The sequence below is a fragment of the Coregonus clupeaformis genome, chromosome 9 (assembly GCF_020615455.1).
Source record: "Coregonus clupeaformis isolate EN_2021a chromosome 9, ASM2061545v1, whole genome shotgun sequence".
In the NCBI taxonomy this organism is placed as follows: Eukaryota; Metazoa; Chordata; class Actinopteri; order Salmoniformes; family Salmonidae; genus Coregonus; species Coregonus clupeaformis.
The window spans coordinates 39,229,098-39,238,248 of NC_059200.1; positions in this window are offsets into that span (position 1 = coordinate 39,229,098).

A 9,151-nucleotide genomic window follows, 5' to 3' on the forward strand; every position below is an offset into this window, starting at 1 on the left:
CACCTCCTTACCTGGAAGCAAGCAGACACAAATAATCAATCCCAGAGCACATTCAACACAATAGCAACAATGCAAATGACTACCTAGTAACAGGGCAATCTTCACCCTGTTACATGTGTCAGACACAGGAGGTTGGTGGTACCCTTATTGGGGAGGATGAGCTCGTGGTAATGGCTGGAGCGGAATCAGTGGAATGGTATCAAATACATCAAACACATGATTTCCATTTACTCCATTCCAGACATTATTATGAGCCGTCCTCCCCTCAGCAGCCTCCACTGGTGTCAGAGAGAGAGACATTGAATAAAAAAGTCCTTCAGTCATAGAATATCAGAAAGAGCTTAATAGTTCCTGACTTGAACCTGGGCACACTTAACATTAGACCTACATTGGCCTGACTAGTACCTACTTGTGTAATTACATGTTATTACCATATCACTAGTTAGCTAAAAGACTCCAATAGTATTAATGTAGACGTTGCAAAGGCATCATGTTTGTGCCGAGTCCTGGCAATGCTAGTGTTAAAGAGATAGTGTACCTACAGTGGGGGAAAAAAGTATTTAGTCAGCCACCAATTGTGCAAGTTCTCCCACTTAAAAAGATGAGAGAGGCCTGTAATTTTCATCATAGGTACACGTCAACTATGACAGACAAAATGAGAAAAAAAAAATCCAGAAAATCACATTGTAGGATTTTTAATGAATTTATTTGCAAATTATGGTGGAAAATAAGTATTTGGTCAATAACAAAAGTTTCTCAATACTTTGTTATATACCCTTTGTTGGCAATGACACAGGTCAAACGTTTTCTGTAAATCTTCACAAGGTTTTCACACACTGTTGCTGGTATTTTGGCCCATTCCTCCATGCAGATCTCCTCTAGAGCAGTGATGTTATGGGGCTGTCGCTGGGCAACACGGACTTTCAACTCCCTCCAAAGATTTTCTATGGGGTTGAGATCTGGAGACTGGCTAGGCCACTCCAGGACCTTGAAATGCTTCTTACGAAGCCACTCCTTTGTTGCCCGGGCGGTGTGTTTGGGATCATTGTCATGCTGAAAGACCCAGCCACGTTTCATCTTCAATGCCCTTGCTGATGGAAGGAGGTTTTCACTCAAAATCTCACGATACATGGCCCCATTCATTCTTTCCTTTACACGGATCAGTCGTCCTGGTCCCTTTGCAGAAAAACGATGTTTCCACTCCCATGCTTCACAGTAGGTATGGTGTTCTTTGGATGCAACTCAGCATTCTTTGTCCTCCAAACACGACGAGTTGAGTTTTTACCAAAAAGTTTTATTTTGGTTTCATCTGACCATAAGACATTCTCCCAATCCTCTTCTGGATCAGACAAATGCACTCTAGCAAACTTCAGACGGGCCTGGACATGTACTGGCTTAAGCAGGGGGCCACGTCTGCACTGCAGGATTTGAGTCCCTGGCGGCGTAGTGTGTTACTGATGGTAGGCTTTGTTACTTTGGTCCCAGCTCTCTGCAGGTCATTCACTAGGTCCCCCCGTGTGGTTCTGGGATTTTTGCTCACCGTTCTTGTGATCATTTTGACCCCACGGGGTGAGATCTTGCGTGGAGCCCCAGATCGAGGGAGATTATCAGTGGTCTTGTATGTCTTCCATTTCCTAATAATTGCTCCCACAGTTGATTTCTTCAAACCAAGCTGCTTACCTATTGCAGATTCAGTCTTCCCAGCCTGGTGCAGGTCTACAATTTTGTTTCTGGTGTCCTTTGACAGCTCTTTGGTCTTGGCCATAGTGGAGTTTGGAGTGTGACTGTTTGAGGTTGTGGACAGGTGTCTTTTATACTGATAACAAGTTCAAACAGGTGCCATTAATACAGGTAACGAGTGGAGGACAGAGGAGCCTCTTAAAGAAGAAGTTACAGGTCTGTGAGAGCCAGAAATCTTGCTTGTTTGTAGGTGACCAAATACTTATTTTCCACCATAATTGGCAAATAAATTCCTAAAAAATCGTACAATGTGATTTTCTGGATTTTTTTCCCTCAATTTGTCTGTCATAGTTGACGTGTACCTATGATGAAAATTACAGGCATCTCTCATCTTTTTAAGTGGGAGAACTTGCACAATTGGTGGCTGACTAAATACTTTTTTCCCCCACTGTATATGCCGACCATAACTGTCCTTTGTTTTGTTATGTCTGCCTGGTAGGCAAGGTGGCCTAGGACTACTATGTTTATGCTTGTTAATTTTCTCACCATTTATTTAAAAGGACCACAATTGAAATACATTTTCAAACTTTTTTGTGTCATCCTCGATGATTGTAAATGCATTATCTATCTATCTATCTATCTATCTATCTATCTATCTATCTATCTATCTATCTATCTATCTATCTATCTATCTATCTATCTATCTATCTATCTATCTATCTATCTATCTATCTATCTATCTATCTATCTATCTATCTATCTATCTATCTATCTATCTATCTATCTATCTATCTATCTATCTATCTATCTATCTATCAATCAAAATGACAAAATGTACATATTTGTTTCCTTACCCTGTAAGGACAAAGACAGACAGCAAATCAAGCTTTGTTTTTGTTTACCTGGCTGCTGTCACCCTTTAAATTACCTACACAAATCATCTTAAAGTAATCATTGAGCTAAAGAATGCATTTTCCAAAAATGTGGGATATGTGTGCTGCTCAAGATGGTTTATGGGGGTTATTGACTTGCCCTTTTTTGTTTCATATACACATTTTGGAGAGGCATAGTATTTTTGTGTATATTAGGATTGGATGTGTTATTTGCACATATCACAAGTTAGCTCATTTTGACTATTTCCAAGCAAATACATATCAACGACATGCAGCCCTTGTCATGGCACATCTCCATGTCTCCACCTGTCTGGTGTCAAGTAGAAACCTGTGTTCCCTCGCCTGTCTTCCTCGATTGGAGCTCTCAGTGGCCAAACAAAGCAGTGATTTGGCATGTTAGCGTGTGTGTTGAGGCTAATAAGACAGAGGGGCCGCCGTAATGGACAGAATCTGGGCGGAATCACAGCTAGCCCTGTCGCAGCAGGGAACCAGTAATACAACTAATTTCTCCTCTGTCTCGGTAACCGCACAGACGGATACGGGGTCAGCAAAGGTGCAGGCAGCACCAAATGAACAGCTGTTGCCTTCGCGGAGCAGAAGAAGTGACACATACCAAAGCATAGAGACAAGACAATACCCCTCCCTTTCCCTCTCCCCCTTTTTATATTAATGCAGAAGTATGTATGTTCAAATTAAGGGCAGGACCTGTGCATATTTCTTTCATTCTTCGGTTAATCATTTTACAAAGCCTTCCCTATCACCCACACTGTGTTTTTGAAACACTCAATATGGGGATGTGCAATGAAATGTAGGCAGGGGTCGTGGTAGATTGCTTGGCTAAGGTTCGGATTGTTTGTTGGGATGTGGAAGCAATTGGTTATTACAAAGATGGCTCTCGTAGGGAAATAAGGGACAAGAGTCTACATTGGAAATCCTTAAGGTGGCTACATGGAGCAAAAGCCATGGTGGTAAGAAGCCGTACATACACTAATGAAACAATATACAGGTACATTTGTAGGGTTCTGAGTGAATACAGTGTCCATCTTGCCGTTTGATTGGAATTTATTACACAGAACATGAAGATATGTATTTCTATTTTACATGGTGATTGCTACAGTATATGTCATTGGAATATTGGCAGCTGTATACTTAAATGTGTTGTATATAAAATTCTAGTTCTATAGTACTACAGCAGGGGTTGGCAAACTTTTTCACGCAGTCCCCCCTTCCAGCATTGGGGAATTCTACACATTTTGTCATGGGATGCAGATAATTGTTTTCAGTTTTAAAGCTCATTTTCCTGCTATTCTATACATTTTGCCATGTATAATGTGTATTCATGTGATATTTGAGTGACTCAAACATTACAACAAAACCTATGGGCTAAAAAACCTAGCTAAAAATGTTATAAATAGCTCTCTAAGGTATGCAATGACTGACATGACAAGAGGAAAACTGGTGATGACTACCCAATTTCAAAATTGCACCTTGTGCACGCTACCATTACATTTACATTTTAGTCATTTAGCAGACACTCTTATCCAGAGCAACTTACAGTTAGTGAGTGCATACATTTTCATACTGCCCCCCCATGCTCTACCAACTGAGCTACAGGGGACTACAACTTTTAAGAGTAAGTTTAAAGCCGGATCGCGTCCCCTCTGCCGACCCCACATTTTGGGAACCACTGTACTAGAGTATTAGTGCTTTAAAAAACAAATTCAACACTGTAACTAAAGGAAAAGTTAATATGAGTATTGATCAGAATCACACTGCCAAACTTGGGGGTACGTATCATTCAACACTAGCTACATCATCATACATAAATCCTAACAAAGTATGGACAACATACCAGCATCATAACGGGACATACAGTGGCTTGCGAAAGTATTCACCCCCCTTGGCATTTTTCCTATTTTGTTGCCTTACAACCTGGAATTAAAATGGATGTTTTGGGGGTTTGTATCATTTGATTTACACAGCATGCCTACCATTTTGAAGATGCAAAATATTTTTTTTTGTGAAACAAACAAGAAATAAGACAATAAAAAAACAGGAAACTTGAGCGTGCATAACTATTCACCTCTCCAAAGTCAATACTTTGTAGAGCCACCTTTTGCAGCAATTACAGCTGCAAATCTCTTGGGGTATGTCTCTATACGCTTGGCACATCTAGCCACTGGGATTTTTGCCCATTCTTCAAGGCAAAACTGCTCCAGCTCCTTCAAGTTGGATGGGTTCCGCTGGTGTACAGCAATCTTTAAGTCATACCACAGATTCTCAAATGGATTGAGGTCTGGGCTTGGACTAGGCCATTCCAAGACATTGAAATGTTTCCCCTTAAAACACTAGTGTTGCTTTAGCAGTATGCTTAGGGTCATTGTCCTGCTGGAAGGTGAACCTCCGTCCCAGTCTCAAATCTCTGGAAGACTGAAACCGGTTTCCCTCAAGAATTTCCCTGTATGTAGCATCATCCATCATTCCTTCCATTCTGACCAGTTTCCCAGTCCCTGTCGATGAAAAACGGATGGTGTTCTCGGGGTGATGAGAGTTGTTGGGTTTGCGCCAGACATTGTGTTTTCCTTGATGGCCAAAAAGCTCAATTTTAGTCTCATCTGACAGGAGTACCTTCTTGCATATGTTTGGGGAGTCTCCCACATGCCTTTTGACGAAGACCAAACGTGTTTGTTTATTTTTTTCTTTAAGCAATGGCTTTTTTCTGGCTACTCTTCCATAAAGCCCAGCTCTGTGGAGTGTACGGCTTAAAGTGGTCCTATGGACAGATACTCCAATCTCCGCTGTGGAGCTTTGCAGCTCCTTCAGGGTTATCTTTGGTCTCTTTGTTGCCTCTCTGATTAATGCCCTCCTTGCCTGGTCCGTGAGTTTTGGTGGGTGGCCCTCTCTTGGCAGGTTTGTTGTGGTGCCATATTCTTTCCATTTTTTAATAATGGATTTAATGGTGCTCCGTGGGATGTTCTAAGTTTCGGATATTTTTTATAACCCAACCCTGATCTGTACTTCTCCACAACTTTGTCCCTGACCTGTTGTCACATTCGTTGAATGACGGCTCAGACCAAGGAGCAGCGTGATATGCGTACATGTTTATTTTAACTGTTAAACACACAAAAAAACAACAAACGAAACGAAACGTGAAGTCCTAAGGTAGACACACAACTAACCTTACACGGAACAAGATCCCACAACAAGACAGTGCCAATAGGCTGCCTAAGTATTGTCCCCAATCAGAGACAACGAGCGACAGCTGCCTCTGATTGGGAACCACACCGGCCAACATAGAACTAGAACATACTAGATCCTATACATAGGAAAGCCACAACAAGAAATATACACACCCTGACACAACATATAAGCGTCCCCTGAGTCAGGGCGTGACAGGAGCCCCCCAAAGGTGCGGACTCCGACCGCACAACATAAACATAACAGGGTAGGGGCCGGGTGGGCATTCCGCCTCAGAGGCGGATCCGGCTCAGGGCGTGACGACCTCTCACTCTCCGCCTCCCTGTTGCGCCCCTGGTCTGGTCTAGACCTCGGCGCGTTGCTTCCCCTCTCCTTCCTTCCACGATACACCAGGCCCTATCTGGACCCTGGTGTGGGAGACCCCGAACCTGGAGAGGGGCTGACGTCATGGTCTGGACTGGAGCCGCTGACCGGAGCTGGACTTGGCACCGGTGGAGCGGACTGCTCTGGCTCCGGAGTGGAGCCGCTGACCGGAGCTGGATCAGGCACCGGTGGAGCGGACTGCTCTGGCTCCGGAGTGGAGCCGCTGACCGGAGCTGGATCAGGCACCAGTGGAGCAGACTGCTCTGGCTCCGGAGTGGAGCAGCTGACCGGTGCCGGACCAGGCACCGGTGGAACAGGCACGGGCCATGCCGGACTGGACAAACGCACCACTGGTCTGGTGCGAGGAGCAGGCACGGGCCGGACCGGACTAGGAACACGCACCACTGGCTTGGTGTGAGGAGCAGGAACAGGCCGGGCCGGGCTGGCGACGCGCACCACAGTCTTGGTGCGAGGGAAGGAACGGGCCGGGCCGTACTGGGAACACACACCACTGGCTTGGTGCGGGGAGCAGGAACGGGCCAGACCGGACTGGCGACACGCACCACTTGCTTGGTGCGAGGAGCAGGACTGGGTTCCTTTATTAACCCCCGCTCCTTCTGCTGCCTAACCAGCTCCTCTCGCCGTGCCTCTACTCTTTCCTTCTCCCTTTTAGCCTCCTGTAGCGCCTCCCTCTGACCGAATAACTCCTGCTCCCTCTGAACCAATAGCCCCCGTAACATGGTGGCCTCCTCTCTTAACCTGCAGATCCGCCCTTTAACGGCCTCCTGCTGCCTCGTCGTCCACACCGTGAGCCCCCCCAAAATTATTTATTGGGGTTGCCTCTCGGGTCTCTGTCGTCGGCACTGTAGGCGCCGTTTCTCCTCTCCTACCTGGGCATCCTCCTTCATCGCCCTCCGATAACGGACGGCCTCCTCCTCCGTAATTCTCCAACCAACCGAGGAGGACATCTACTAACGTTACCTCCTGTTGAGTCCCAGGCGTTTGCTCCTTCTCGGCACGCTGCTTGGTCCTTGTTTGGTGGGATCTTCTGTCACGTTCGTTGAATGACGGGTCAGACCATGGCGCAGCGTGATATGCGTACATGTTTATTTTAACTGTTAAACACACGACAAAACAACAAAGGAAACAAAACGTGAAGTCCTAAGGTAGACACACAACTAACCTTACACGGAACAAGATCCCACATCAAGACAGTGCCAATAGGCTGCCTAAGTATGGTCTCCAATCAGAGACAACGAGCGACAGCTGCCTCTGATTGGGAACCACACCGGCCAACATAGAACTAGAACATACTAGATCCTATACATAGAAAAGGCACAACAAGAAATATACACACCCTGACTCAACATAGAAGCGTTCCCTGAGTCAGGGCGTGACACCTGTTTGGAGAGCTCCTTGGTCTTCATGATGCCGCTTGCTTGGTGGTGCCCCTTGGTTAGTGGTGTTGCAGACTCTGGGGGCTTTCAGAACAGGTGTATATATACTGAGATCATGTGACACTTAGATTGCACACAGGTCGACTTTATTTAACTAATTATGTGACTTCTGAAGGTAAATGGTTGCACCAGATCTTATTTAGGAGCTTCTTGGCAAAGGGGGTGAATACATATGCACACACCACTTTTCCGTTATTTTTTCCATTTCACTTCACCAATTTGGACTATTTTGTGTATGTCCATTACATGATTTCCAAATAAAAATCTTTTTAAATTACAGGTTGTAATGCAACAAAATAGGAAAAATGCCAACAGGGATGAATACTTTTGCAAGGCACTGTGCCTACGTGGGTAAGTGACATAAACTGTTATCTCAACATATAGTATGTCACCTGTCATATCTGTTTCCAATGAATGCAACATGACACGATCTTGTCACTTCAGACATTCAGTGAAATAAGATGTCCTTTCTTGTTCCTTGGCATTTGGTGACATTTACGACATTGTTTATGTCTTGTTTGTTTATGTCAGTTCAAATAATGTGTTACCAAAATACAATATTCATATTTGTGTCATCAACCCAGCCTGTCCCACGATAGATTTCCTGTAGCTTATCACAAACCTATCCACTTAGGGCTGGAAAACCAGGAGAACGCGTCAGGAATCAATTAAAGCGTGTTCGTTCAGTCAGGATACAGCACTTAATGCGGATGCAGCACTCTCATAACAACCAACCACCAACCACCAGATCAGCCCGAGAGCGAGGGAGAGGGAGAAAGGGGGATGAAGGAGGTAGAGAGGGACTGAAATGCAAATGCAATCTACGCTGGTGATGCATTAGGCCCTCCCCGTCAGGAGCCGTAATGGATTAAAGGCCGCAGTCGCTCCACAGTTTGCCAGTCAATGTTCTTTATTTTCTTTAATTTCCGTATCGTCCCCAATCTCATCCCCTTCCCCATTCGTTCGGATGCCGTTGGAAAGAGTCGATTTGCCATCAATCGCCATCTCGGCCAGCGGCATTAATGCGCGCCCACAAAAGGATGACACACCGCATTATCACCTCACTTGCTTTCAAATTAGAGGGGCAAGCAGCGCTCCGGCGCAGCTTGTGACTGGTTAACACTATCAGCTATTTGTTGGGGATTGGCCCTAATACGGCGCCGTCTAAAGATTTCATCAGGCATTTGATGACGGAAGTAAACCACTGCCCAGAGGGAAATTGCTCTGATTAATGGAATTAGGAGTTGGAGGGGAATCAATAAGAACAGAGCCCGCTCACATTGGGGACGAGCCTAGCTGCAAATCACGGCAGAGGGAGACGAGCGTAGCTGCTCCAGTCCAAGGAGCTCCGCCCAAGGCCCACGGCAGCACACGGTGGCCCACCGGCACACGGCCCACTCGGCTCTAATAGGGTCGGGGCACCACCGTGTGCACCTCGAAAAGCCAGGGATTAGAGCTGGGCCCCGCGCCACGGCGGCCACTAGCAGCCGGTTCCCTTCAAATGGCCGACCATATGGGTCCTTCTAGATGCGGATCATTTCAACACAATGCAATCCATCT